The sequence below is a fragment of the Schistocerca americana genome, chromosome 10, assembly GCF_021461395.2.
Source record: "Schistocerca americana isolate TAMUIC-IGC-003095 chromosome 10, iqSchAmer2.1, whole genome shotgun sequence".
NCBI classification, from domain to species: Eukaryota; Metazoa; Arthropoda; class Insecta; order Orthoptera; family Acrididae; genus Schistocerca; species Schistocerca americana.
Window position 1 is genome coordinate 22,137,645 of NC_060128.1, and position 27,211 is coordinate 22,164,855.

The following is a 27,211-nucleotide window of genomic DNA, read 5'->3' on the forward strand; positions in this document are numbered from 1 at the left end:
AAGTTGGCATTGTGCCTTTTCTATTTAATTCCGATGCAATTTCTGTGTTTCATCGTCAATACGAAGGCCAGAGGGATACAGTAAACCTGAAGTGAAGCATCGGAATCTATAACTAGTGTCACAGGAATGGTTCAAATCATAGTCAGTAAGATGAGTCAGTCTTCCTGTACTTAAGTCGGCATTGTGCCTTTTGTATTTAATTCCGATGCAATTTCTGTGTTTCATCGTCAATAAGAAGGTCAGAGGGATATAGAAAACCTGAAAGGAAGCATCGTAATATGTAACTAGTGTCACAGGAATGGTTCCAAACATAGTCAGTAAGAAGAGTCAGTTTCCTTGTACTTAAGTCGGCATTGTGCCTTTTCTATTTAATTCCGATGCAATTTTTGTGTTTCATCGTCAATAAGAAGGTCCAAGGGAAACAGTAAACCTGAAGTGAAGCATCGGAATCTATAACTAGTGTCACAGGAATGGTAAAAACATAGACAAAAAGAAGAGTCAGTCTTCTTGTACTTAAGTCGGCATTGTGCCTTTTGTATTTAATTCCGATGCAATTTTTGTGTTTCATCGTCAATAAGAAGGTCCAAGGGAAACAGTAAACCTGAAGTGAAGCATCGGAATCTATAACTAGTGTCACAGGAATGGTAAAAACATAGACAAAAAGAAGAGTCAGTCTTCTTGTACTTAAGTCGGCATTGTGCCCTTTGTATTTAATTCCGATGCAATTTCTGAGTTTCATCGTCAATAAGAAGGTCAGAGGGATACAGTAAACCTGAAGTGAAGCATCGTGATCTATAACTAGTGTCACAGGAATGGTTCAAAACAGTCAGTAAGAAGAGTCAGTCTTCTTGTCCTTATGTCGGCATTGTGCCTTTTGTATTTAATTACGTTGCAATTTCTGTGTTTCAACGTCAATAAGAAGGTCCAAGGGATACAGTGAACCTGAAATGAAGCATCGGAAACTATAACTAAGGTGACAGGACTGTTTCAAACATAGACAGTAGGAAGAGTCAGTCTTGTTGTACTTAAGTTGGCATTGTGCCTTTTCTATTTAATTCCGATGCAATTTCTGTGTTTCATCGTCAATACGAAGGCCAGAGGGATACAGTAAACCTGAAGTGAAGCATCGGAATCTATAACTAGTGTCACAGGAATGGTTCAAATCATAGTCAGTAAGATGAGTCAGTCTTCTTGTACTTAAGTCGGCATTGTGCCTTTTGTATTTAATTCCGATGCAATATCTGTGTTTCATCGTCAATAAGAAGGTCCAAAGGATAGAGTGAACCTGAAATAAAGCATCGGCCTCTATAACTAGTGTCACAGGAGTGGTTCTAAACATAGACAGTAGGAAGAGTCAGTCTTGTTGTACTTAAGTCGGCATTGTGCGTTTTCTATTTCATTCCGATGCACTATCTGTGTTTCATCGTCAATAAGAAGGTCCAAGGGATACAATAAACCTAAAATGAAGCATCTGATTCTATAACTAAGGTCCTAGGACTGTTGCAAAACATAGACAATAGGAAGAGTCAGTCTTGTTGTACTTAAGTCGGCATTGTGCCTTTTCTATTTAATTCCGATGAAATTTCTGTGTTTCATCGTCAGTAAGAAGGCAAGAGGGATACAGTAAACCTTAAGTGAAGCATCGCAATCTATAAGTAGTGTCACAGCAATGGTTCAAATCATAGTCAGTAAGATGAGTCAGTCTTCTTGTACTTAAGTCGGCATTGTGCCTTTTCTATTGCATTCCGATGCAATTTCTGTGTTTCATCGTCAATAAGAAGGTCAGAGGGATACAGTAAACCTGAAGTGAAGCATCGGAATCCATAACTAGTGTCACAGGAATGGTTCAAAGCAGTCAGTAAGAAGAGTCAGACTTCTTGTACTTATGTCGGCATTGTGCCTTTTGTATTTAATTCCGATGCAATTTGTGTCTTTCATCGTCAATAAGAAGGTCCAAGGGATACAGTAAATCTGAAGTGAAGCATCGGAATCTATAACTAGTGTCACAGGAATGGTTCAAAACATAGACAGTAAGAAGAGTCAGTCTTCTTGTACTTAAGTCGACATTGTTTCTTTTGTATTTAATTCCGATCCAATTTCTGTGTTTCATCGCCAGAAAGAAGGTCAGAGGGATACAGTAAACCTGAAGTGAAGCATCGGAATCTATAACTAGTGTCACAGGAATGGTTCAAATCATGGACAGTAGGAAGAGTCAGTCTTCTTGTACTTAAGTCGCCGTTGTGCCTTATCTTTTTAATTCCAATGCAATTACTGTGTTTCATCGTCAATAAGAAGGTCCAAGGGATACAATAAACCTGAAATGAAGGATCGGAATCTATAACTAAGGTCACAGGACTGTTTCAAACATAGACAGTAGAAAGAGTCAGTCTACATGTACTTACGTCGGCATTGTCCCTTTTGTATTTAATTCCGATGCACTATCTGTGTTTCATCGTCAATAAGAAGGCCAAGGGATACAGTCAACCTGAAGTGAAGCATCGGAATCTGTAACTAGCGTCACAGGAATGGTTCAAAACAAAGACAGTAAGAAGAGTCAGTCTTCTTGTACATAAGTCGGCATTGTAACTTTTCTATTTAATTCCGATGCAATTTCCGTGTTTCATCGTCAATAAGAAGGTAAGAGGGATACAGAAAACCTGAAGTTAAGCATAGGAATCTATAACTAGTGTCACAGGAATGGTCCAAAATATAGTCAGTACGAAGAGTCAGTCTTATTGTACTTAAGTCGGCATTGTGCCTTTTGTATTTGATTCCGATGCCATTTCTGTGTTTCATCGCCAATAAGCAGGTCAGAGGGATACAGTAAACCTTAAGTGAAGCATCGGAATCTATAACTAGTGTCACAGGAATGGTTCAAAACATAGTCAGTAAGAAGAGTCAGTCTTCTTGTACTTAAGTCGGCATTGTGCTTTTTTTATTTAATTCCGATGCAATTTCAGTGTTTCATCGTCAATAAGAAGGTCAGAGGGATACAGTAAACCTGAAGTGAAGCATCGGAATCTGTAACTTGCGTCACAGGATTGGTTCAAAAGATAGACAGTAAGAAGAGTCAGTCTTCGTGTACTTAAGTCGGCATTGTGCATTTTCTATTTCATTCCGATGCAATTTCTGTGTTTCATCGTCAATAAGAAGTTCCATGGGATACAGTAAACCAGAAGTGAAGAATCGGAATCTATATCTTGTGTCACAGGAACGGTTCAAATCATAGACAGTAAGGTGAGTCAGTCTTCTTGTACTTAAGTCGGCATTGTTCCATTTGTATTTAATTCCGATGCAATTTCTGTTTCATCGCCAATAAGAAGGACAGAGGGATACAGTAAACCTGAAGTGAAGCATCGGAATCTATAACTAGTGTCACAGGAATGGTTCAAAACATAGTCAGTAAGAAGAGTCAGTCTTCTTGTACTTAAGTAGGCATTGAGCCTTTTTTATTTAATTCCGATGCAATTTCCGTGTTTCATCGTCAATAAGAAGGTAAGAGGGATACAGTAAACCTGAAGTTAAGCATAGGAATCTATAACTAGTGTCACAGGAATGGTCCAAAACATAGTCAGTACGAAGAGTCAGTCTCATTGTACTTAAGTCGGCATTGTGTCTTTTGTATTTAATTCGGTGCCATTTCTGTGTTTCATCGTCATTAAGAATGTCAGAGGGGTGCAGTAAACCTTAAGTGAAGCATCGGAATCTGTGACTTGCGTCACAGGAATGGTTCAAAACATAGAGAGTAAGATGAGTCAGTCTTCTTGTACTTAAGTCGGCATTGTGCATTTTCTATTTAATTCCGATGCAATTTCTGTGTATCATCGTTAATAAGAAGGTCCAAGAGATACAGTAAACCTGAAGTGAAGCATCGGAATCTATATCTTGTTTCACAGGAATGGTTCAAAACATAGACAGTAAGGTGAGTCAGTCTTCTTGTACTTAAGTCGGCATTGTTCCATTTATATTTAATTCCGATGCAATTTCTGTGTTTCAACGTCAAGATGAAGGTCAGAGGGATACAGTAAACATGACGTGAAGCATCGGAATCTATATCTAGTGTCACAGGAAAGTTTCAAAACAGTCAGTAGGAAGAGTCAGTCATCTTGTACTTAAGTCGGCATTGTGCCTTTTGTATTTAATTCCGATGCAATTTCTGTGATTCATCGTCAATTTAAGGTCGGAGGGATACAGTAAACCTGAAGTGTAGCATCGGAATCTATAACTAGTGTCACAGGAATGGTTCAAATCATAGACAGTAGGAATAGTCAGTCTTCTTGTACTTAAGTCGGCATTGTGCCTTTTGTATTTAATACCGATGCAATTTATGTGTTTCATCGTCAATAAGAAGGTACAACGGATACAGTAAGATTGAAGTGAAGCATCGGAATCTCTAACTAGTGTCACAGGAATGGTTCAAAATATAGTCAGTAAGAAGAGTCAGTCTTCTTGTACTTAAGTCGGCATTGTGCCTTTTGTATTTAATTCCGATGCAATATCTGTGTTTCATCGTCAATAAGAAGGTCCAAGGGATACAGTAAACCTGAAGTGAAGCATCGGAATCTGTAACTAGCGTCACAGGAATGGTTCAAAACATAGTCAGTAAGAAGAGTCAGTCTTACTGTACTTAAGTCGGCATTGTGCTTTTTATATTTAATTACGATGCAATTTCTGTGTTTCATCGTCAATAAAAACGTCCAAGGGATACAGTGAACCTGAAGTGAAGCTTCCGAATGTATAACTAGTGTCACAGGATTGGTTCAAAGCATAGACAGTAGGAAGAGTCAATCTTCATGAACTTAAGTCGGCATTGTGCCTTTTCTATTTAATTTCGATGCAATTTCTGTCTTTCATCGTCAATAAGACGGTCAGAGGGATACAGTAAACCCGAAGTGAAGCATCGGAATCTGTAACTAGCGTCACAGGAATGGTTCAAAACATAGACAGTAAGAAGAGTCAGTCTTCTTGTACTTAATTCGGCATTGTGCCATTTTCAATTTAATTCCGATGCAATTAGTGTGTTTCATCGTCAATTAGAAGGTCAGAGGGATACAGTAAACCTGAAGTGAAGCATCGGAATCTCTAAATAGTGTCACAGGAATGGTTCAAAACAAAGTCAGTAAGAAGAGTCAGTCTTCTTGTACTTACGTCGGCATTGTGCCTTTTGTATTTAATTCCGATGCAATGTCTGTGTTTCATCGTCAATAAGAAGGTCCAAGGGATACAGTCAACCTGAAGTGAAGCATCGGAATCTGTAACTAGCGTCACAGGAATGGTTCAAAACATAGACAGTAAGAAGAGTCAGTCTTCTTGTACCTAAGTCGGCATTGTGCCTTTTCTCTTTAATTCCGATGCTATTTCCGTGTTTCGTCATCAATAAGAAGGTAAGAGGGATACAGTAAACCTGAAGTTAAGCATAGGAATCTACAACTAGAGTCACAGGATTGGTCCAAAACATAGTCAGTACGAAGAGTCAGTCTTATTGTACTTAAGTCGGCATTGTGCCATTTGTATTTAATTCCGATGCCATTTCTGTGTCTCATCGTCAATAAGAAGGTCAGAGAGATACAGTAAACCTTAAGTGAAGCATCGGAATCTATAACTAGTGTCACAGGAATGGTTCAAATCATAGTCAGTGAGAAAAGTCAGTCTTCTTGTACTTAAGTCGGCATTGTGCTTTTTCTATTTCATTCCGATGCAATTTCAGTGTTTCATCGCCAATAAGAAGGTCAGAGGGATACAGTAAACCTGAAGTGAAGCATCGGAATCTGTAACTTCCGTCACAGAAATGGTTCAAAACATAGACAGTAAGATGAGTCAGTCTTCTTGTACTTAAGTCGGCATTGTGCATTTTCTATTTAATTCCGATGCAATTTCTGTGTTTCATCGTTAATAAGAGGGTCCAAGAGATACAGTAAACCTGAAGTGAAGCATCGGAATCTATATCTTGTGTCACAGGAATGGTTCAAAACATAGACAGTAAGGTGAGTCAGTCTTCTTGTACTTAAGTCGGCATTGTTCCATTTGTATTTAATTAAGATGCAATTTCTGTGTTTCATCGTCAATAAGAAGGTCAGAGGGATACAGTAAACCTGGAGTGAAGCATCGGAATCTATAACTAGTGTCACAGGAATGGTTCCAAACATAGTCAGTAAGAAGAGTCAGTCTCTTGTACTTAAGTCGGCATTGTGCCTTTTCAATTTATTTCCGATGCAATTTCTGTGTTTCATCGTCAATAAGAAGGTCCAAAGGATGCAGTAAACCTGAAGTAAATCATCGGAATCTATAACTAGTGTCACAGGAATGGTTCAGAACATAGTCAGTACGAAGAGTCGGTCTTCTTGTACTTAAGTCGGCATTGTGCCTTTTGTATTTAATTCCGATGCAATTTTTGTGTTTCATCGTCAATAAGAAGGTCAGAGGGATACAGTAAACCTTAAGGGAAGCATCGGAATCTATAACTAGTGTCACAGGAATATTTCAAAGCATAGACAGTAAGAAGGGTCAGTCTTCTTGTACTTAAGTCGGCATTTTGCTTTTCGTATTTAATTCCGATGCAATTTCTGTGTTTCATCGTCAATAAGAAGGTCCAAGGGATACGGTAAACCTGAAGTGAAGCATCGGAATCAATAACTAGTGTCACAGGAATGGTTCAAAACATAGACAAAAAGAAGAGTCAGTCTTCATGTACCTAAGTCGGCATTGTGCCTTTTGTATTTGATTCCGATGCAATATCTGTGTTTCATCGTCAATAAGAAGGTCAGAGGGATACAGTAAACCTGAAGTGAAGCATCGGAATCTGTAACTAGTGTCACAGGAATGGTTCAAAACATAGACAGTGGGAAGAGTCATTCTTCTTGTACTTAAGTCAGCATTGTGCCTTTTCTATTTATTTCCGATGCACATTCTGTAGTTCATCGTCAATAAGAAGGTCGAAGTGATACAGTAAACCTGAAATGAAGTATAGGAATCTATAACTAGTGTCACAGGAATGTTTCAAAACATAGACAGTAGGAAGAGTCAGTTTACATGTACTTAAGTCGGCCTTGTGCCTTTTGTGTTTAATTCCGATGCAATTTCTGTTTCATCGCCGATAAGAATGTCAGAGGGATAAAGTAAACCTGAAGTGAAGCATCGGAATCTATAACTAGTGTCACAGGAATGGTTCAAAACATAGTCAGTAAGAAGAGTCAGTCTTCTTGTACTTAAGTCAGCATTGTGCCTTTTGTATCTAAATTCAATGCAATTTCTGTGTTTCATCGTCAATAAGAAGGTCCAAGGGGTTACAGTAAACCTGAAGTGAAGCTTTGGAATCTATAACTAGTGTCACCGGAATGGTTCAAACATAGAGAGTAAGAAGAGTCAGTCTACTTGTACTTAAGTCGGCATTATGCCCTTTTCAATTTAATTCCGATGAAATTACTGTGTTTCATCGTCAATACGAAGGTCAGAGGGATACAGTAAACCTGAAGTGAACCATCGGAATCTCTAACTAGTGTCACAGGAATGGTTCAATACATAGTCAGTAAGAAGAGTCAGTCTTCTTGTACTTAAGTAGGCATTGTGCCTTTTGTATTTAATTCCGATGCAATATCTGTGTTTCATCGTCAATAAGAAGGTCCAAGGTATACAGTAAACCTGAAGTGAAGCATCGGAATCTGTAACTAGCGTCACAGGAATGGTTAAAAACATAGTCAGTAAGAAGAGTCAGTCTTATTGTACTTAAGTCGGCATTGTGCCTTTTCTATTTAATTACGATGCAATTTCTGTGTTTCATCGTCAATAAGAACGTCCAAGGGATACAGTGAACCTGAATTGAAGCATCGGAATCTATAACTAGTGTCACAGGATTGGTTCAAAACATAGACAGTAGGAAGAGTCAATCTTCATGTACTTAAGTCGGCATTAAGCCCTTTTCAATTTAATTCCGATGCAATTAATGTGTTTCATCGTCAATAAGAAGGTCAGAGGGATACAGTAAACCAGAAGTGAACCATCGGAATCTCTAACTAGTGTCACAGGAATGGTTCAAATCATAGTCAGTAAGAAGAGTCAGTCTTCTTGTACTTCAGTCGGCATTGTGCCTTTTGTATTTAAGATCGATGCAATATCTGTGTTTCATCGTCAATAAGAAGGTCCAAGGGATACAGTAAACATGAAGTGAAGCATCGGAATCTATAACTAGCGTCACAGGAATGGTTCAAAACATAGTCAGTAAGAAGAGTCAGTCTTATTGTACTTAAGTCGGCATTGTGCCTTTTCTATTTAATTACAAAGAAATTTCTGTGTTTCATCGTCAATAAGAACGTCCAAGGGATACAATGTACCTGAAGGAAGCCCTTCGGAATCTATAACTAATGTCACAGGATTGGTTCAAAACATAGACAGTAGGAAGAGTCAGTCTTCTTGTACTTAAGTCGGCATTGTGACTTTTCTATTTAATTCCGATGCAATTTCTGTGTTTCATCGTCAATAAGAAGGTCCAAGGGATACAGTAAACCTGAAGTGAAGCATCGGAATCTATAACTAGTGTCACAGGAATGGTTCAAAACATAGACAGTAAGAGGAGACAGTCTTCTTGTACTTAAGTCGGCATTGTGCCTTTTCTACTTAATTCCGATACAATTTCTGTGTTTCATCGTCAATAAGAAGGTCAGAGGGATACGGTAAACCTGAAGTGAAGCATCGGAATCTATATCTAGTGTCACAGGAATATTTCAAAACATAGACAGTAAGAAGGGTCAGTCTTCTTGTACATAAGTCGGTATTGTGCTTTTCGTATTTAATTCTGATGCAATTTCTGTTTTTCATCGTTAATAAGAAGGTCAGAGGGATACAGTAAATCTTAAGTGAAGCATCGGAATCTATAACTAGTGTCACAGGAACGGTTCAAAACATAGACAGTGGGAAGAGTCAGTCTTCTTGTACTTTAGTCGGCATTGTGCCTTTTCTATTTAACTCCGATGCAATTTCTGTGTTTCATCGTCAATAAGAAGGTCAGAGGGATACAGTAAACCTGAAGTGAAGCATCGGAATCTATAACTAGTGTCACGGGAATGGTTCAGAGCAGTCTGTAAGATAAGTCAGTCTTCTTGTACTTAAGTCGTCATTGCGCCTTTTGTATTTAATTCCGATGCAACATCTGTGTTTCATCGTCAATTAGAAGGTCCAAGGGATACAGTAAAACAGAAGTGAAGCATCGGAATGTATAACTAGTGTCACAGGAATGGTTCAAAACATAGTCAGTAAGAAGAGTCAGTCTTCTTGTACTTAAGTCGGCATTATGCCCTTTTCAATTTAATTCCGATGCAATTACTGTGTTTCATCGTCAATAAGAAGGTCAGAGGGATACAGTAAACCTGAAGTGAAGCATAGGAATCGATAACTAGTGTCACAGGAATGGTTCAAAACATAGAGAGTAAGAAGGGTCAGTCTCATTGTACTTAAGTCGGCATCGTGCCTTTTGTATGTAATTCCGATGCAATTTCTGTGTTTCAACGTCGATAAGAAGTTCCAAGGGATACAGTAAACCTGATGTGAAGCATCTGAATTTATAACTAGTGTCACAGGAATGGCTCAAAACATAGACAGTAAGAAGAGTCAGTCTTCTTGTACTTAAGTCGGCATTGTGCCTTTTCAATTTAATTCCGATGCAATTTCTGTGTTTCATCGCCAATAAGAACGTCCAAGGGATACAGTGAACCTGAAGTGAAGCATCGGAATCTATAACTAGTGTCACAGGATTGGTTCAAATCATAGACAGTAGGAAGAGTCATTCTTCTTGTACTTAAGTCGGCATTGTGCCTTTTCTATTTAATTCCGATGCAATTTCTGTGTTTCATCGTCAATAGGAAGGTCAGAGGGATACAGTAAATCCGAAGTGAAGCATCGGAATCTGTAACTAGCGTCGCAGGAATGGTTCAAAACATAGACAGTAATAAGAGTCAGTCTTCTTGTACTTAAGCCGGCATTGTGCCTTATCTATTTAATTCCGATGCAATTTCTGTGTTTCATCGTCAACAAGAAGGTCAAAGGAATACAGTAAACCTGAAGTGAAGCATCGGAATGTATAACTAGTGTGGGAGGAATGGTTCAAAACATAGTCAGTAAGAAGAGTCAGTCTTCTTGTACCTAAGTCGGCATTGTGCCTTTTCTATTTAATTCTGATGCAATTTCTGTGTTTCATCGTCAATAAGAAGGTCAGAGGGATACAGTTAACCTGAAGGGAAGCATCGGAATCTATAACTAGTGACACAGGAATGGTGCAAAACAGTCAGTAAGAAGAGTCAGTCTTCTTGTACTTAAGTCGGCATTGTGCCATTTGTATTTAGTTCCGATGCAATTTCTGTGTTTCATCGTCAATAAGAAGGTCCTAGGGATAGAGTTAACCTGAAGTGAAGCATCGGAATGTATAACTAGTGTCGCAGGAATGGTGCCAAACATAGTCAGTAAGAAGAGTCAGTCTTCTTGTACTTAAGTCGGCATTGTGCCTTTTCTATTTAATTCCGATGCAATTTCTGTGTTTCATCGTCAATAAGAAGGTCAGAGGGATACGGTAAACCTGAAGTGAAGCATCGGAATCTATAACTAGTTTCACAGGAATGGTTCAAAACATAGTCAGTAAGAAGAGTCTGTCTTCTTGTACTTACGTCGGCATTATGCCTATTCTATTTAATTCCGATGCAATTTCTGTGTTTCATCGTCAATAAGAAGGTCAGAGGGATACAGAAAACCTGAAGTGAAGCATCGGAATCTATAACTAGTGTCACAGGAATGGTTCAAATCATAGACAGTAAGAAGTCTCAGTCTTCTTGTACTTAAGTCGGCATTGTGCCTTTTGTATTTAAAACCGATGCAATTTCTGTGTTTCATCGTCAATAAGAAGGTGCAAGGGATACAGTAACCCTGAAGTGAGGCATCGGAATCTGTAACTAATGTCACAGGAATGGTTCAAATCAGAGACAGTAAGAAGAGTCAGTCTTCTTATACTTAAGCCGGCATTGTGCCTTTTCTATTTAATGTCGTTGCAATTTTTTGTTTCATCGTCAATAAGAAGGTCCAAGGGATACAGTAAACCTGAAGTGAAGCATCGGAATGTATAACTAGTGTGAGAGGAATGGTTCAAAACATAGTCAGTAAGAAGAGTCAGGCTTCTTGTACCTAAGTCGGCATTGTGCCTTTTCTATTTAATTCTGATGCAATTTCTGTGTTTCATCGTCAATAAGAAGGTCAGAGGGATACAGTTAACCTGAAGGGAAGCATCGGAATCTATAACTAGTGACACAGGAATGGTGCAAAACAGTCAGTAAGAAGAGTCAGTCTTCTTGTACTTAAGTTGGCATTGTGCCTTTTCTATTTAATTACGATGCAATTTCTGTGTTTCATCGTCAATAAGGACGTCCAAGGGATACAGTGAACCTGAATTGAAGCATCGGAATCTATAACTAGTGTCACAGGATTGGTTCAAAACATAGACAGTAGGAAGAGTCAATCTTCATGTACTTAAGCCGGCATTAAGCCCTTTTCAATTTAATTCCGATGCAATTAATGTGTTTCATCGTCAATAAGAAGGTCAGAGGGATACAGTAAACCTGAAGTGAACCATCGGAATCTCTAACTAGTGTCACAGGAATGGTTCAAATCATAGTCAGTAAGAAGAGTCAGTCTTCTTGTACTTCAGTCGGCATTGTGCCTTTTGTATTTAAGATCGATGCAATATCTGTGTTTCATCGTCAATAAGAAGGTCCAAGGGATACAGTTAACATGAAGTGAAGCATCGGAATCTATAACTAGCGTCACAGGAATGGTTCAAAACATAGTCAGTAAGAAGAGTCAGTCTTATTGTACTTAAGTCGGCATTGTGTCTTTTCTATTTAATTACAATGCAATTTCTGTGTTTCATCGTCAATAAGAACGTCCAAGGGATACAATGTACCTGAATGGAGCCCTTCGGAATCTATAACTAGGGCCACAGGATTGGTTCAAAACATAGACAGTAGGAAGAGTCAGTCTTCTTGTACTTAAGTCGGCATTGTGACTTTTCTATTTAATTCCGATGCAATTTCTGTGTTTCATCGTCAATAAGAAGGTCCAAGGGATACAGTAAACCTGAAGTGAAGCATCGGAATCTATAACTAGTGTCACAGGAATGGTTCAAAACATAGACAGTAAGAGGAGTCAGTCTTCTTGTACTTAAGTCGGCATTGTGCCTTTTCTACTTAATTCCGATGCAATTTCTGTGTTTCATCGTCAATAAGAAGGTCAGAGGGATACGGTAAACCTGAAGTGAAGCATCGGAATCTATAACTAGTGTCACAGGAATATTTCAAAACATAGACAGTAAGAAGGGTCAGTCTTCTTGTACATAAGTCGGTATTGTGCCTTTCGTATTTAATTCCGATGCAATTTCTGTGTTTCATCGTTAATAAGAAAGTCAGAGGGATACAGTAAATCTGAAGTGAAGCATCGGAATCTATAACTAGTGTCACAGGAACGGTTCAAAACATAGACAGTGGGAAGAGTCAGTCTTCTTGTACTTTAGTCGGCATTGTGCCTTTTCTATTTAACTCCGATGCAATTTCTGTGTTTCATCGTCAATAAGAAGGTCAGAGGGATACAGTAATCCTGAAGTGAAGCATCGGAATCTATAACTAGTGTCACAGGAATGGTTCAGATCAGTCAGTAAGATAAGTCAGTCTTCTTGTACTTAAGTCGTCATTGCGCCTTTTGTATTTAATTCCGATGCAACATCTGTGTTTCATCGTCAATTAGAAGGTCCAAGGGATACAGTAAAACAGAAGTGAAGCATCGGAATGTATAACTAGTGTCACAGGAATGGTTCAAAACATAGTCAGTAAGAAGAGTCAGTCTTCTTGTACTTAAGTCGGCATTATGCCCTTTTCAATTTAATTCCGATGCAATTACTGTGTTTCATCGTCAATAAGAAGGTCAGAGGGATACAGTAAACCTGAAGTGAAGCATAGGAATCGATAACTAGTGTCACAGGAATGGTTCAAAACATAGAGAGTAAGAAGGGTCAGTCTCATTGTACTTAAGTCGGCATCGTGCCTTTTGTATTCAATTCCGATGCAATTTCTGTGTTTCAACGTCAATAAGAAGTTCCAAGGGATACAGTAAACCTGAAGTGAAGCATCTGAATTTATAACTAGTGTCACAGGAATGGCTCAAAACATAGACAGTAAGAAGAGTCAGTCTTCTTGTACTTAAGTCGGCATTGTGCCTTTTGTATTTAATTCCGATGCAATATCTGTGTTTCATCGTCAATACGAACGTCCAAGGGATACAGTAAACCTGAAGTGAAGCATCCGAATCCGTAACTAGCGTTACAGGAACAGTTCAAAACATAGTCAGTAAGAAGAGTCAGTCTTATTGAACTTAAGTCGGCATTGTGCCTTTTCAATTTAATTCCGATGCAATTTCTGTGTTTCATCGCCAATAAGAACGTCCAAGGGATACAGTGGACCTGAAGTGAAGCATCGGAATCTATAACTAGTGTCACAGGATTGGTTCAAATCATAGACAGTAGGAAGAGTCATTCTTCTTGTACTTAAGTCGGCATTGTGCCTTTTCTATTTAATTCCGATGCAATTTCTGTGTTTCATCGTCAATAGGAAGGTCAGAGGGATACAGTAAATCCGAAGTGAAGCATCGGAATCTGTAACTAGCGTCGCAGGAATGGTTCAAAACATAGACAGTAATAAGAGTCAGTCTTCTTGTACTTAAGCCGGCATTGTGCCTTATCTATTTAATTCCGATGCAATTTCTGTGTTTCATCGTCAACAAGAAGGTCCAAGGAATACAGTAAACCTGAAGTGAAGCATCGGAATGTATAACTAGTGTGGGAGGAATGGTTCAAAACATAGTCAGTAAGAAGAGTCAGTCTTCTTGTACCTAAGTCGGCATTGTGCCTTTTCTATTTAATTCTGATGCAATTTCTGTGTTTCATCGTCAATAAGAAGGTCAGAGGGATACAGTTAACCTGAAGGGAAGCATCGGAATCTATAACTAGTGACACAGGAATGGTGCAAAACAGTCAGTAAGAAGAGTCAGTCTTCTTGTACTTAAGTCGGCATTGTGCCATTTGTATTTAGTTCCGATGCAATTTCTGTGTTTCATCGTCAATAAGAAGGTCCTAGCAATAGAGTTAACCTGAAGTGAAGCATCGGAATGTATAACTAGTGTCGCAGGAATGGTGCCAAACATAGTCAGTAAGAAGAGTCAGTCTTCTTGTACTTAAGTCGGCATTGTGCCTTTTCTATTTAATTCCGATGCAATTTCTGTGTTTCATCGTCAATAAGAAGGTCAGAGGGATACGGTAAACCTGAAGTGAAGCATCGGAATCTATAACTAGTGTCACAGGAATGGTTCAAAACATAGTCAGTAAGAAGAGTCTGACTTCTTGTACTTACGTCGGCATTATGCCTATTCTATTTAATTCCGATGCAATTTCTGTGTTTCATCGTCAATAAGAAGGTCAGAGGGATACAGTAAACCTGAAGTGAAGCATCGGAATCTATAACTAGTGTCACAGGAATGGTTCAAATCATAGACAGTAAGAAGTCTCAGTCTTCTTGTACTTAAGTCGGCATTGTGCCTTTTGTATTTAATACCGATGCAATTTCTGTGTTTCATCGTCAATAAGAAGGTGCAAGGGATACAGTAACCCTGAAGTGAGGCATCGGAATCTGTAACTAATGTCACAGGAATGGTTCAAATCAGAGACAGTAAGATGAGTCAGTCTTCTTATACTTAAGCCGGCATTGTGCCTTTTCTATTTAATGTCGTTGCAATTTATTGTTTCATCGTCAATAAGAAGGTCCAAGGGATACAGTAAACCTGATGTGAAGCATCGGAATCTATAACTAGTGTCACAGGAATGGTTCAAAACATAGACAGTAAGAGGTGTCAGTCTTCTTGTACTTAAGTCGGCATTGTGCCTTTTCTATTTAACTCCGATGCAATTTCTGTGTTTCATCGTCAATAAGAAGGTCCAAGGGATACAGCAAACCTGAAGTGAATCATCGTAATCTATAACTAGTGTCACAGGAATGGTTAGAAACATAGCCAGTACGAAGAGTCAGTCTTCATGTACTTTAGTCGGCATTGTGCCTATTAAATTTAATTCCGACGCAATTTCTGTGTTTCATCGTCAATAAAAAGGTCAGAGGGATACAGTAAACCTGAAGTGAAGCATCGGAATCTATAACTAGTGTCACAGGAATGGTTCAAATCATAGACAGTAAGAAGTCTCAGTCTTCTTGTACTTAAGTCGGCATTGTGCCTTTTGTATTTAAAACCGATGCAATTTCTGTGTTTCATCGTCAATAAGAAGGTGCAAGGGATACAGTAAACCTGAAGTGAAGCATCGGAATCTATAACTAGTGTCACAGGAATGGTTCAAAACATAGACAGTAAGAAGAGTCGGTCTTCTTGTACTTAAGTCGGCATTGTGATTTTTGTATTTAATTCCGATGCAATTTCTGTGTTTCATCGTCAAAGAGATTGTCAGAGGGATACAGCAAACCTGAAGTGAATCATCGTAATCTATAACTAGTGTCACAGGAATGGTTCAAACCATAGCCAGAACGAAGAGTCAGTCTTCTCGTACTTTAGTCGGCATTGTGCCTATTGTATTTAATTCCGATGCAATTTCTGTGTTTCATCGACAATACGAAGGTCAGGGGGATACAGTAAACCTGAAGTGAAGCATCGGAATCTATAACTAGTGTCACAGGAATGGTTCAAAACGCACACAGTAAGAAGTGTCAGTCTTCTTGTACTTAAGTCGGCATTGTGCCTTATGTATTTATTTCCGATGCAATTTCTGTGTGTCATCGTCAATAAGAAGGTGCAAGGGATACAGTAAACCTGAAGTGAAGCATCGGAATCTATAACTAGTGTCACAGGAATGGTTCAAAACATAGACAGTAAGAAGAGTCGGTCTTCTTGTACTTAAGTCGGCATTGTGCCTTTTGTATTTAATTCCGATGCAATTTCTGTGTTTCAACGTCAATAAGATGGTCAGAGGGATACAGTAAACCTGAAGTGAAGCATCGGAATCTATAACTAGTGTCACAGGAATGGTTCAAAACAGTCAGTAAGAAAAGTCAGTCTTCTTGTACTTAAGTCGTCATTGCGCCTTTTGTATTTCATTCCGATGCAATATCTGTGTTTCATCGTCAATTAGAAGGTCCAAGGGATACAGTAAAACAGAAGTGAAGCATCGGATTGTATAACTAGTGTCAGAGGAATGATTCAAATCATAGTCAGTAAGAAGAGTCAGTCTTCTGGTACTTAAGTCGGCATTATGCCCATTTCAAGTTAATTCCGATGCAATTACTGTGTTTCATCGTCAATAAGAAGGTCAGAGGTATACAGTAAACCTGAAGTGAAGCATCGGAATCTGTAACTAGTGTCACAGGAATGGTTCAAAACATAGTCAGTAAGAAGAGTCAGTCTTCTTGTACTTAAGTCGGCATTATGCCCTTATCAAATTAATTCCGATGCAATTACTGTGTTTCATCGTCAATAAGAAGGTCAGAGGGATACAGTAAACCTGAAGTGAAGCATCGGAATCGATAACTAGTGTCACAGGAATGGTTCAAATCATAGACAGTAAGAAGGGTCAGTCTTATTGTACTTAAGTAGGCATTGTGCCTTTGGTATTTAATTCCGATGCATTTTCTGTGTTTCACCGTCAATAAGAAGGTCCAAGGGATACAGTAAACCTGAAGTGAAGCATCGGAATTTATAACTAGTGTCCCAGGAATGGTTCAAAACATAGACAGTAAGAAGAGTCAGTCTTCTTGTACTTAAGTCGGCATTGTGCTTTTTCTATTTAAATCCGATGCAATTTCTATAGTTCGTCGCCAATAAGAAGGTCCAAAGGATACATTAAACCTGAAGTGAAGCGTCGGAATCTATAACTAATGTCACAGGTATCTATCAAAACATATTCAGTAGGAAGAGTCAGTCTTCTTGTACTTAAGTCGGCATTGTGCCTTTTGTATTTAGTCCCGATGCAATTACTGTGTTTCATCGTCAATAAGATGATCAGAGGGATACAGTAAACCTGAAGTGAAGCATCGGAATCTGTAACTAGTGTCACAGGAATGGTTCAAAACATAGTCAGTAAGAAGAGTCAGTCTTCTTGTACTTAAGTCGGCATTGTGCCTTTTGTATTTAATTCCGATGCAATATCTGTGTTTCATCGTCAATAAGAACGTCCAAGGGATACAGTAAACCTGAAGTGAAGCATCCGAATCTGTAACTAGCGTCACAGGAATGGTTCAAAACATAGTCAGTAAGAAGAGTCAGTCTTATTGAACTTAAGTCGGCATTGTGCCTTTTCTATTTAATTCCGATGCAATTTCTGTGTTTCATCGCCAATAAGAACGTCCAAGGGATTCAGTGAACCTGAAGTGAAGCATCGGAATCTATAACTACTGTCACAGGATTGGTTCAAATCATAGACAGTAGGAAGAGTCAGTCTTCATGTACTTAAGTCGGCATTGTGCCTTTTCTATTTAATTCCGATGCAATTTCTGTGTTTCATCGTCAATAGGAAGGTCAGAGGGATACAGTAAATCCGAAGTGAAGCATCGGAATCTGTAACTAGCGTCACAGGAATAGTTCAAAACATAGACAGTAAGAAGAGTCGGTCTTCTTGTACTTAAATCTGCATTGTGCCTTATCTATTTAATTCCGATGCAATTTCTGTGTTTCATTGTCAATAAGAAGGTCCAAGGAATACAGTAAACCTGAAGTGAAGCATCGGAATGTATAACTAGTGTCGCAGCAATGGTTCAAAACATAGTCAGTAAGAAGAGTCAGTCTTCTTGTACTTAAGTAGGCATTGTGCCTTTTCTATTTAATTCCGATGCAATTTCTGTGTTTCATCGCCAATAAGAAGGTCCTAGAAATAGAGTTAACCTGAAGTGAAGCATCGGAATGTATAACTAGTGTCGCAGGAATGGTGCCAAACATAGTCAGTAAGAAGAGTCAGTCTTCTTGTACTTAAGTCGGCATTGTGCCTTTTCTATTTAATTCCGATGCAATATCTGTGATTCATCGTCAATAAGAAGGTCAGAGGGATACAGTAAACCTTAAGTGAAGCATCTGAATTGATAACAAGTGTCACAGGAATGGTTCAAATCGTAGACAGTAAGAAGGGTCAGTCTTTTTGTACGTAAGTCGGATTTGTGCCTTTTGTATTTAATTCCGATGCAATTTCTGTGTTTCATCGTCAATAAGAAGGTCCAAGGGATACAGTAAACCTAAAGTGAAGCATCGGAATTTAAACCTAGTGTCACAGAAATGATTCAAAACATAGACAAAAACAAGAGTCAGTCTTCTTAAACTTAAGTCGGCATTGTGAATTTTGTATTTAATTATGATACAATTTCTGTGATTTATCGTCAATAAGAAAGTCAGAGCTATACAGTTAACCTGAAGTGAAGCATCGGCATCTGTAACTAGTGTCACAGGAATGGTGCAAAACATTCAGTAAGAAGAGTCAGTCTTCTTGTACTTAAGTCGGCATTGTGCATTTTGTATTTAATTCCGATGCAATTTCTGTTTCATCGCCAATGAGAAGCTCAGGGGGATACAGTAAACCTGAAGTGAAGCTTTGGAATTTATAACTAGTGTCACAGGAATGGTTCAAATCATAGAGAGGAAGAACAGTCAGTCTTCTTGTACTAAAGTCGGCATTATGCCCTTTTCAATTTAATTCCGATGCAATTACTGTGTTTCATCGTCAATAAGAAGGTCAGAGGGATACAGTAAACCTGAAGAGAAGCATCGGAATCTCTATCTAGAGTCACAGGAATGGCCCAAACATAGTCAGTAAGAAGAGTCAGTCTTCTTGTACTTAACTCGGCATTGTGACTTTTGTATTTCATTCCGATGCAATATCTGTGTTTCATCGTCAATAAGAAGGTCCAAGGGATTCAGTAAACCTGAAGTGAAGCATCGGATTCTGTAACTAGCGTCACAGGAATGGTTCAAAACATAGTCAGTAAGACGAGATAGTCTTATTGTACTTAAGTCGGGATTGTGACTTTTCTATTTAATTCCGATGCAATTTCTGTGTTTCATCGTCAATAAGAAGGTCAGACGGATACAGTAAGCCTGAAGAGAAGCATCGGAATCTCTATCTAGTGTCACAGGAATGGTTCAAACATAGTCAGTAAGAAGAGTCAGTCTTCTTGTACTTAAGTCGGCATTGTGCCTTTTGTATTTAATTCCGATGCAATATCTGTGTTTCATCGTCAATAAGAAGGTCCAAGGGATACAGTAAACCTGAAGTGAAGCATCGGATTCTGTAACTAGCGTCACAGGAATGGTTCAAAACATAGTCAGTAGGACGAGATAGTCTTATTGTACTTAAGTCGGCATTGTGACTTTTCTATTTAATTCCGATGCAATTTCTGAGTTTCATCGTCAATAAGTACGTCCAAGGGATACTGTGAACCTGAAGTGAAGCATCTGAATCTATAACTAGTGTCACAGGATTGGTTCAAATCATAGACAGTAGGAAGAGTCAGTCTTCATGTACTAAAGTCGGCATTGTGCAATCTCTATTTAATTCCGATGCAATTTCAGTGTTTCATCGTCAATAAGAAGGTCAGAGGGATACAGTAGACCTGAAGTGAAGCATCGGAATCTATAACTAGTGTCAGAGGAATGGCTCCAAACATAGTCAGTAAGAGAGTCAGTCTCCTTGTACTTAAGTTGGCATTGTGCCTTTTCTATTTACTTCCGATGCAATTTCTGTGTTTCATCGTCCATAAGAAGGTCCAAGGGGTACAGTAAACCTGAAGTGAATCATCGGATTCTATAACTAGTATCACAGAATTGGTTCAAAACATAGTCAGTACGAAGAGTCAGTCTTCTTGTACCTAAGTCGGCATTGTGCCTTTTGTATTTAATTCCGATGCAATTTCTGTGTTTCATCGTCAATAAGAAGGTCAGAGGGATACAGTAAACCTTAAGTGAAGCATCTGAATCGATAACTAGTGTCACAGGAATGGTTCAAAACATAGACAGTAAGGAGGGTCAGTCTTCTTTTACTTAAGTCGGCATTGTGCCTTTTGTATTTAATTCCGATGCAATTTCTGTGTTTCATCGTCAATAAGAAGGTCAGAGCGATACAGTAAACCTGAACTGAAGCATCGGAATCTATAACTAGTGTCACAGGAATGATTCAAAACATAGTCAGTAAGAAGAGTCAGTCTTCTTGTACTTAAGTCGGCATTGTGCCTTTTGTATTTAATTCCGATGCAATTTCTGTTTTTCATCGTCAATAAGAAGGTCAGAGGGATAAAGTAAACCTGAAGGGAAGCATCGGAATCTCTAACTAGTGCCACAGGAATTTTTCAAAACATAGACAAAAAGAAGAGTCAGTCTTCTTGTACTTAAGTCGGCATTGTGCATTTTGTATTTAATTCCCATACAATTTCTGTGATTCATCGTCAATAAGAATATCAGAGGGAAACAGTAAACCTGAAGTGTAGCATCGGAATCTATAACTAGTGTCACAGGAATGGTTCAAAACAGTCAGTAAGAAGAGTCAGTCTTCTTGTACTTAAGTCGTCATTGAGCCTTTTGTATTTAATTCCGATGCAATTTCTGTGTTTCATCGTCAATAAGAAGGTCAGAGGGATACAGTAAACCTGAAGTGAAACAACGGAATCTATAACTAGTGTCACAGGAATGGTTCAAAACATAGTCAGTAAGAAGAGTCAGTCTTCTTGTACTTAAGTCGGCATTGTGCCTTTTGTATTTAAATCCGATGCAATATCTGTTTTTCATCGTCAATAAGAAGGTCAAAGGGATACAGTAAACCTGAAGGGAAGCATCGGAATCCCTAACTAGTGTCTCAGGAATGGTTCAAAACATAGACACTAGGAAGATTCAGTATACATGTACATAAGCCTGCATCGTGCTTTTTGTATTTATTTCCGATGCAATTTCTGTGTTTCATCGTCAATAAGAAGGTCAGAGGGATACAGTAAACCTGAAGGGAAGCATCGGAATCTCTAACTAGTGTCACAGGAATGGTTCAAAACATAGTCAGTAAGAAGAGTCAGTCTTCTTGTACTTAAGTCGGCATTGTGTCTTTTGTATTTAATTCCGATGCAATTTCTGTTTTTCACCGTCAATAAGAAGGTCAGAGGGATACAGTAAACCTGAAGGGAAGCATCGGAATCTCTAACTAGTGTCACTGGAGTGGTTCAAAACATAGACAATAAGAAGAGTCAGTCTTCTTGTACTTAAGTCGGCATTGTGCCTTCTGTATTTAATTCCGATAAAATTTCTGTGATTCATCGTCAAAAAGGAGGTCAGAGGGATACAGTAAACCTGAAGTGAAGCATCGGAATCTATAACTAGTGTCACAGGAATGGTTCAAAATATAGACCGTAGGAACAGTCAGTCTTCATGTACTTAAGTCGGCATTGTGCCTTTTCTATTTAATTCCGATGCAATTTCTGTGTTTCATCGTTAATAAGAACGTCCAAGGGTTACAGTAAACCTGAAGTGAAGCATCGGAATCTATAACTAGTGTCACAGGAATGGTTCAATACAGCAAGTAAGAAGAGTCAGTCTTCTTGTACTTAAGTCGGCATTGTGCCTTTTCTATTTAATTCCGATGCAATTTCTGTGTTTCATCGTTAATAAGAACGTCCAAGGGATACAGTAAACCTGAAGTGAAGCATCGGAATCTATAACTAGTTTCACAGGATTGGTTCAATACAGTAAGTAAGAAGAGTCAGTCTTCTTGTACTTAAGTCAACATTGTGCATTTTGTATTTAATTCCGATGCAATTTCTGTTTCATCGCCAATAAGAAGCTTAGAGGGATACAGTAATCCTGAAGTGAAGCTTTGGAATCTCTAACTAGTGTCACAGGAATGGTTCAAAACAGTCAGTAAGAAGAGTCAGTCTTCTTGTACTTAAGTCGGCATTGTGCATTATGTATTTAGTTCCGATGCAATTTATGTTTCATCGCGAATAAGAAGATGAGAGGGATACAGTAAACCTGAAGTGAAGCATCGGAATCTATAACTAGTGTCTCAGGAATGGTTCAAAACATAGTCAGTAAGAAGAGTCAGTCTTCTTGTACTTACGTCGGCATTGTGCAATTTCTATTTAATTCCGATGCAATATCTGTATTTCATCGTCAATAAGAAGGTACAAGGGATACAGTAAACCTGAAGAGAAGCATCGGAATCTATAACTGGTTTCACAGGAATGGTTCAAATCATAGTCGGTAAGAAGAAACAGTCTTCTTGTACGTAAGTTGGCATTGTGCCTTTTGTATTTAATTCCGATGCAATTTCTGTGTTTCATCGTCAATAAGAAGGTCAGAGGGATACAGTGATACCTGAAGTGAAGCATCGGAATCTATAACTAGTGTCACAGGAATGGTTCAAAACAGTCAGAAAGAAGAGTCAGTCTTCTTGGACTTAAGTCGACATTGTGCATTATGTATTTAGTTCCGATGCAATTTATGTTTCATCGCGAATAAGAAGATGAGAGGGATACAGTAAACCTGAAGTGAAGCATCGGAATCCATAACTAGTGTTACAGGAATGGTTCAAAACATAGTCAGTAAGAAGAGTCAGTCTTCTTGTACTTGCGTCGGCATTGTGCAATTTCTCTTTAATTCCGATGCAATATGTGTATTTCATCGTCAATAAGAAGGTACAAGGGATACAGTAAACCCGAAGAGAAGCATCGGAATCTATAACTGGTTTCACAGGAATGGTTCAAATCGTAGTCAGTAAGAAGAGTCAGTCCTCTTGTACTTACGTCGGCATTGTGCAATTTCTATTTAATTCCGATGCAATTTCTGTGTTTCATCGTCAATAAGAAGGTCAGAGGGATACAGTAAACCTTAAGTGAAGCATCGGAATCTATAACTAGTGTCACAAGAACGGTTCAAAACATAGACAGTAGGAAGAGTCAGTTTTCTTGTACTTAAGTCGGCATTGTGCCTTTTGTACTTAATTCCGATGCAATTTCTGTGTTTCTTCGTCAATAAGGAGGTCAGAGGGATACAGTAACCTTGAAGTGAACCATCGGAATTTGTAACTAGCGTCACAGGAATGGTTCAAAACATAGACAGTAAGAAGAATCAGTCTTCTTGTACTTAAGTCGGCATTGTGCCTTCAGTATTTAATTCCGATGCAATTTCAGTGTTTCATCGTCAATAAGAAGGTCCAAGGGATACAGTGAACCTGAAGTGAAGCTTTGGAATCTCTAACTAGTGTCACAGGCGTGGTTCAACACATAGTCAGTAAGAAGAGTCAGTCTTCTTGTACTTACGTCGGCATTGTGCAATTTCTATTTAATTCCGATGCAATATCTGTATTTCATCGTCAATAAGAAGGTACAAGGGATACAAAAAACCTGAAGAGAAGCATCGGAATCCATAACTGGTTTCACAGGAATGGGTCAAATCATAGTCAGTAAGAAGAGTCAGTCTTCTTGTACTTAAGTTGGCATTGTGCCTTTTGTATTTAATTCCGATGCAATTTCTGTGTTTCATCGTCAATAAGAAGGTTAGAGGGATACAGTGAAACCTGAAGTGAAGCTTCGGAATCTATAACTAGTGTCACAGGAATGGTTCAAAACAGTCAGTAAGAAGAGTCAGTCTTCTTGTACTTAAGTCGGCATTGTGCATTATGTATTTAATTCCGATGCAATTTATGTTTCATCGCGAATAAGAAGGTGAGAGGGATACAGTAAACCTGAAATGAAGCATCGGAATCTATAACTAGTGTCACAGGAATGGTTCAAAACATAGGCAGTAAGAAGAGTCAGTCTTCTTGTACTTTAGTCGGCATTGTGCCTTTTCTATTTAATTCCGATGCAATTTCTGTATTTCATCGTCACTAAGAAGGTCCAAGGGATACAGTAAACCTGAAGAGAAGCATCGGAATCTATAACTGGATTCACAGGAATGATTCAAATCATAGTCATTAAGAAGAGTCAGTCTTCTTGTACTTAAGTTGGCATTGTGCCTTTTGTACTTAATTCCGATGCAATTTCTGTGTTTCATCGTCAATAAGAAGGTCAGAGGGATACAGTGAAACCTGAAGTGAAGCATCGGAATCTATAACTAGTGTCACAGGAATGGTTCAAAACAGTCAGTAAGAAGAGTCAGTCTTCTTGTACTTAAGTCAGCATTGTGCATTATGTATTTAATTCCGATGAAATTTATGTTTCATCGCGAATAAGAAGGTGAGAGGGATACAGTAAACCTGAAGTGAAGCATCGGAATCTATAACTAGTGTCACAGGAATGGTTCATAACATAGTCAGTAGGAAGAGTCAGTCTTCTTGTACTTAAGTCGGCACTGTGCCCTTTATATTTAATTCCGATGCAATTTCGGTGTTTCATCGTCAATAAGAAGGTCCAAGGGATACAGTGAACCTTAAGTGAAGCTTTGGAATCTCTAACTAGTGTCACAGGAGTGGTTCAAACATAGTCAGTAAGAAGAGTCAGTCTTCTTGTACTTACGTCGGCATTGTGCAATTTCTATTTAATTCCGATGCAATATCTGTGTTTCATCGTCAATAAGAAGGTCCAAGGGATACAGTAAACCTGAAGTGAAGCATCAGAATCAGTAACTAGCGTCACAGGAATGCTTCAAAACATAGTCAGTAAGAAGAGTCAGTCTTATTGTACTTAAGTGGGCATTGTGCCATTTCTATTTAATTCCAATGCAATTTCTGTGTTTCATCGTCAATAAGAACGTCCAAGGGATACAGTGAATCTCAAGTGAAGCATCGGAATCTATAACTAGTGTCACAGGAATGGTTCAAAACATAGACAGTAAGAAGAGTCAGTCCTCTTGTACTTAAGTCGGCATTGTGTCTTTTCTATTCAAATCCGATCCAATATCTGTGTTTCATCGTCATTAAGAAGGTCAGAGGGATACAGAAAACCTGAAGTGAAGCAGCGGAATCTATAACTAGTGTCACAGGAATGGTTCAGAACAGTCAGTAAGAAGAGTCAGTCTTCTTGTACTTAAGTCGGCATTGTGCCTTTTGTATTTAATTCCGATACAAGTTCTGTGATTCATCGTCAATAAGAAAGTCAGAGAGATACAGTAAACCTGAAGTGAAGCTTCGGAATCTGTAACTAGTGTCACAGGAATAGTTCAAAACAGTCAGTAAGAAGAGTCAGTCTTTTTGTACTTAAGTCGGCATTGTGCCTTTTGTATTTAATTCCGATGCAATTTCTGTGATTCATCGTCAATAAGAAAGTCAGAGAGATACAGTAAACCTGAAGTGAAGCTTCGGAATCTATAACTGGTGTCACAGGAATGGTTCAAAACAGTCAGTAAGAAGAGTCAGGCTACTTGTACTTAAGTCGGTATTGTGCCTCTTTTATTTAACTGCGATGCACTATCTGCGTTTCATCGTCAATAAGATGATCGAAGGGATACAGTAAATCTGGAATGAAGCATCGGAATCTATAACTAGTATCACTGGAATGGTTCAAAACATAGACAGTAGGAAGATTCAGTGTACATGTACTTAATTCGGCATCGTGCCTTTTGTATTTATTTCCGATGCAATTTCTGTGTTTCATCGTCAAGAAGAAGGTCAGAGGGATACAGTAAACCTGAAGTGAAGCATCGGAATCTGTAACTAGTTTCACAGGAATGGTTCAAAAAAGTAGTCAGTAAGAAGAGTCAGTCTTCTTGTACTTAAGTCGGCATTGTGCCTTTTCTATTTAATTCCAATGCAATTTCTACGTTTCATCGTCAATAAGAAGGTCAGAGAGATACAGTAAACCCGAAGGGAAGCATCGGAATCTCTAACTAGTGTCACAGGAATGGTTCAAAACATAGTCAGTAAGAAGAGTCAGTCTTCTTTTACTTAAATCGGCATTGTGCCTTTTGTATTTAATTCCGATGCAATCTCTGTGTTTCATCGTGAATAAGAAGGTCCAAGGGATACAGTAAACCTGAAGTGAAGCATCGGAATCTGTAAGTAGCGTCACAGGAATGGTTCAAAACATAGACACTAAGAAGATTCAGTATGCTTGTACTTAAGACGGCATTTTGCCTTTTCTATTTAATTCCGATGCAATTTCTGTGTTTCATCGTCAATAAGAAGGTCAGAGGGATACAGTGAACGTGAGGTGAAGCATCGGAATTTATAACTAGTGTCACAGGAATGGTTCAAAACTCAGACAGTAGGTAGAGTCAGTCTTCTTGTACTTAAGTCGGCAATGTGCCTTTTGTATTTAATTCCGATGCAATTTCTGTGTTTCTTCGACAATAAGAAGGTCAGAGGGATACAGTAAACCTAAAGTGAAACATCGGAATCTATAACTAGTGTCACAGGAATGGTTCAAAACATAGACAGTAAGAATTGTCAGTCTTCTTGTACTTAAGTCGGCATTTTGCCTTTTGTATTTAAGTCCGATGCAATTTCTGTGTTACATCGTCAATAAGAAGGTGCAAGGGATACAGTAAACCTGAAGTGAAGCATCGGAATCTATAACTAGTGTCACCAGAATGGTTCAAAACATAGACAGTAAGAATTGTCAGTCATCTTGTACTTAAGTCGGCATTGTGCCTTTTGTATTTAATTCCGAAGCAATTTCTGTGTTTCATCGGCAATAAGAAGGTCCAAGGGATACAGTAAACCTGAAGTGGAGCATCGGAATCTATAACTAGTGTCACAGGAATGGTTAAAAAAAAAAGGCAGTAAGATGAGTCAGTCTTCTTGTACTTAAGTCGGCATTGTGCAATTTCTATTTAATTCCGATGCAATATCTTTGTATCATCGTCAATAAGAAGGTCAGAGGGATACAGTAAACCTGAAGTGAAGCATCGGAATCTATAACTAGTGTCACAGGAATGGTTCAAAACAGTCAGTAAGAAGAGTCAGTCTTCTTGTACTTAAGTCGGCATTGTGCCTTTTGTATTTAATTCCGATACAAGTTCTGTGATTCATCGTCAATAAGAAAGTCAGAGAGATACAGTAAACCTGAAGTGAACCATCGGAATCTATAACTAGTGTCACTGGAATGGTTCAAAACACAGACAGTAAGAAGTGTCAGTCTTCTTGTACTTAAGTCGGCATTGTGCCTTTTATATTTAATTCCGATGCTATTTCTGTGTTACATCGTCAATAAGAAGGTGCAAGGGATACAGTAAACCTGAA